Raw genomic sequence first — 4903 nt, 5'->3', positions numbered from 1 at the left:
TGTGTGGACTTCAACTCCCAGAATTCCCCAGCTAGCCATGCTGGCTGGGGAATTCTGGAAGCTGAAGTCCACATATCTTAAAGTTGCCAAGGTTGAAAAACACTGCTGTATATGAAGCGCATTTACTTAGTTAGTCTTCCTTAACCCGGGGCCCTTTCAAACACATTGGAAAACAATGCCCATCATCCCCATCCCATGTGACTAATGAACGATGGGGCTTGTCGTCCCACCACCTGGAGGTGGTGGTGATGAAGAATAAATATTAAGCATAATTGCTGATTCCGAAACTGTGTTCACCTTGATAGCTAGGAACAGTACTGAAGTTAGCCCAATATCAGGAATTCACAAATTGTGGGTCAGGACCCCTGGGGAGGATCATTGCCCCCAGTTACACTACTGCAAAGTTTGAGAAGTCCTGCCATACAGGATGGTTTCTGCCAGGACCGGGGGGCAGGGGGAGGATGTCAAAAAAGTCAAAATGGTGCCACAACTGGACAATCAAATCCCCACATCTTTTAAAATGTGCAGGTGGGTTTTGATGACACAATTGCAACTGCAATCTTGACTTTTTTGACACACACACCCTGGCCGCGCCCACTTTCTGCCACCACGCTCTCCTTGAGACATTTCTTGCCACTGCTGAAAATCTGGAGTTAGGACCAATGTATGCACTTCATGAGTAGCAAAAAAAGGAGTGGACCAACCTCAGGCGGATCCCCTCCAGATTTACTGAATCCCCATAATCTACCGCCCAACCTCCTAAGTAATGTAAAATCCTTCCTACTCATTCATCTTCAGTAGAATGAAACACCTATTTATTGGACCATCAAGTTAATTTAAACTTACCCTTTCATCATAAAGACAGGGGCTGATTTAAAAACCCTTTGTTCCAGCTTTATGGAAGAACTAAATCACAATCGAATGAGGAGATGTGTCTCCCCCCAAGGGCTCTGGACTAAATGAATCGCTCCTTGGCTTCATCTTCAGCATGATCCACCTTTCTGAAAATGCAGAGGGTCACAAATCTGCCAGAGCCACGGAGCTCCAAATGGGGACCTTTACGCTTCGGATCCAGCTGGTTTCCAATGATAGACAGCTGCAGCTGAGTGCTGAATTTTCCCCCAAATCGCCATCTTCAGCCCCAGAATGTTTTTCTAACTGTTAATGGGTATTAGCCTATTCCAGTGTTTCTCAGTCTTGGCAACTTTAAGACGTGTGGACTTCAACTCCCAGAATTCCCCAGCCAGCCATGCTGGCTGGGGAATTCTGGGAGCTGAAGTCCCCGCATCTTAAAGTTCCCAAAGTTGAGAAACACTGGAATAGGCTTATATCCATTCATTAAAGCAACAGCAGAAGGGATGAACAAGAACATTGCAAAGGATTTATCTCTCAGGAGTAATACCAAATTTACAGGACCCCCCCCCTTATTACTGCATTATATTCTGTCTTTCTTTTTGAGAGGTTGATGTGGCATAAAGGGCAAGGGGGAGTCATCTCCCCTCATTTTATCCTTCCCCCCAAACCTGAAAGTCAGCTTAGAAAGAATGACCGGCTCAAAGTCATTCCAGCAACTTGGCCGCGACTCAAGATCCGGGTGATGATCAAGAGATTAAGTGAACAGAGGTTATCCTTCAGGTAAGGTTGCAGGCATGATGCTATCGGTGGGGAAAAAAAAAAAGTTGGGGAAAAAAATAACCCAGTGGGAGGTTATGTTAACTAAATTATTTCTTCTGAACAACAGTATCTGGGATGGGTGGTTATTCTGAATGAGGAAACATCCTCTTCATCCAAGGTCTGCCGTCCGGATGGATATCTTCGCGTTCGCTGGAGCAACGGACGAGGGACAGAGGCAGCCATGCTGGGGGTGAGGTCAAAAAAATCAAGATGGCAGCCATCACCATGCAGTCAAAGACTCACCCTATGCACGTTGCAGGTTTTAAAAAAGGCCAGGTTTCAATGGCACATTCATGGCTGCCATCTTTGAACGCCCCTTTGTGGACACTGCAGACAAGGAGGGTGAGAGAATTCAAGGGGGCTACCCAGCCTTCCCAAACCTTGGCATGCTCCAGATGGGTGGACCTCAACTCCCAGAATTCTCAGCAACAGTGCCCAAGCCCAGGGAACGTTGGACTAAGCCAAAAGATGCTAGTCACCATCCACCAATTAGCATATTTTGCCTGATTTACCCTTAGAGCAGTGTTTCTCAACCTGGGCGACTTGAAGACGTGTGGACTTCAACTCCCAGAATTCCCCAGCCAGCATGGCTGGGGAATTCTGGGAGTTGAAGTCCACACGTCTTCAAGTTGCCCAGGTTGAGAAACACTGCTTTGGAGGATCAGAATCCACCTTATCAGATACATAAGAACTTAATTCTCAGCTGGGAGAAAGGCCCAATATGAAGGAGAGGAGAAGAACAAAGTAGGCTAGATGGTGGCCTGTGAAGGTTTCCTGGACCAACATGAAGCCCTCCTCTTCATGATCCTGTAGCAATTAATAATTGGGGGTGGGGGGAGACTCTCCTAATGGGAAGAACAGGCAGCCTTTCTACTGACCCCAATACAACACAGGGATATTGGGGAGAGGCCAGAATTGGCAGCTGAAAAGCATCTCTCGTTCCCTGGAATAGACTCCCCGGGAACATTTCAAAAGCAATGGCCGTACCGCGTCCACACGCATTTGTGGACTGGGGAAGGCGAGGGTCTGACTCTGATCACCCCTGAAATGCATCCCTGCAGCTGGGGGGAAAACCCCCCAAAGAAGTCCCCATTGTTGGAGTAAGCTGGGAGCAAGTAGCCCTTCTGCTTTAGCAAACGGACAGGCAGATGGCTGCAATGGGTGTGGAATGAATGTTTGTTTTGCTGGGGTGGGGAAAGGAGTTTTGCGAACCTGCGTTCATTGGAAAGGCATACCTCTCCTGTCTCAGCGTGGCCAAAAATGGCACTTTTCAGTCTGTATTTTCACGCATTTCTACATCCCCTGCCCCAGTGGTTTACACTAGGTGGTTTACACTATTATGAAGATTTCTATCCCACCTTTATTCTGTACAACTCAAGGCAGTACACATAATGCCCCCACCTCCTATTTTCTCAACCACCACACTGTTAGGTGGGTTGGACTGTGTGTGTGTGACTGGCACAAAGTCACCCAGCTGGGTTACATGCCCAAGCGAGGACTAGAACTCAGAGTCTCCTGGTTTCTAACCCAACTACTACACCCATCCAGCTCTCATTCAGAGGGTGCTAGGGACCCCGAGATATGCTGGAGGGCCATGCGGCTGCCCACCTCTCCAATAAAATAAAAATCCTGTTGCGTGACTGGTTTGTGCAAACCTTTATGATAAACCCCGTGATGAAGCATTGCTGCCACACTATCTTCACTTTGCACAGCATGATCTCCTTCTATACTTTTTGCATTTCATCACTGTCTGATTCCACTCCACACCACCCTGTTGTTTTGCTGCCAAGAGATAACTGGGCTGGAAGTCAACATCCAAGGTTGGTAATCCCAGTTCACAGGATATAGAAACACAAAATGGCATTCTGTTTCCCCTTGATGTTTTTGCAATTTTTCCATTCAAGTCAGAGTTGCAAAGCATAGCTCCAGGAGGCTGAACGAGAAATCCCAAAGGAGCTATTTATTTAAAACTTTAGGGAGCTACGCAATGCCTGAGCCCTCCAGGGCCAAGAAAAGCAAAGTGTAACATTTAAAAAGAGAGAGAAAAAACAGTTTTGATTGTCAAATGCATTACATGCCTTTAACAGAAACGTTCTGTCAGGGATGCAAATATAGGTAGCCCTTGATTTACGACCATTTGTTTAACGACCATTTGAAGTTACGATGGCACTGAAAAAGTGACTTATGAACAGTCCTCACACTTATAACTGTCGCAGCGTTCCCACTGTCACGTGATCAAAATTTGGGTGCTTGGCAACCAGCTTGTATTTATGGTGGTTGCAGCATCCCAGAGTCACATGATCACCATTTGTGACCTTCCCAGGGGGCTTCTGACAAGCAAAGGCAATGGGGGAAGCCGGATTAACTTAACAACCATAGTGATTTGCTTAATGACTGCGGCAATAAAGGTTGCAAAATTGGGTGTGACTCACTTAACGACCGCATCGCTTAGTGACAGAAGTTCCAGTCCGAATTGTGGCCATTAAGTCAAGGAGTACCTGAAAAATTCACTTCAGCTTTAGGGGTTTGTATATACTCTGAAGTATCTCTTTAGTAAGGAAGAAGTTATAAATCCAAAGAATCGCTTTAAAAAATCTCCATGCAATGAAGCCCTTGCTTCAGACAAAGAAGCAACCATCAGAAGCGAGGCATCTTAGCACCCAGAGAATGCCCTTCTATCTAAAGATATGCACTCTGCAGATATTTTGAAAGCATTTCAGAAACTCTTCATTACTCCTAAAAGTTAATGATTTAAATACCTTGTAACTTTTGAGAGCTCATATCGATCAGAGGGGTTTAAAATATCCTGATTTATGATATGTAGTCCGAGCTTATTCGTCCCTTCAGAAGCTGCTCCAAGAATGCCAGCCAGGGAATGGCAGGATATTGGTTTAAAATAACTCACAACATTATAATGAATAGTGTTAATTGCCAGGATGATTGAGCTGCAAGGCAATTTGCTACCACAGGAGTGTGGAATTTATTGGGAAAGTGAGATCTCTGTTTTTGTTGCGGCATGCTCTTCTTTACAACATGATCTCAGTTGTGACAATATGAAGGAGAGAATCTGGTATACAGGTAGTCCTCATTTAATGACTGTTCATTTAGCGACTGTCTGAAGTTACGACGGTGCTAAAAAAGTGACTTATGACTGTTGCAGCACCCCACAGTCATGCAATTGCAATCTGGGCGCTTGGCAACCAGCTCGCACTTACGACAGCTGCAGCAC

Source organism: Python bivittatus, unplaced genomic scaffold (genome assembly GCF_059951505.1).
Source record: "Python bivittatus isolate LINGU-HERP-01145 unplaced genomic scaffold, Pbiv_v1 ctg000310_np1212, whole genome shotgun sequence".
Lineage (NCBI taxonomy): Eukaryota > Metazoa > Chordata > Lepidosauria > Squamata > Pythonidae > Python > Python bivittatus.
This window is presented reverse-complemented; position numbering follows the sequence as displayed.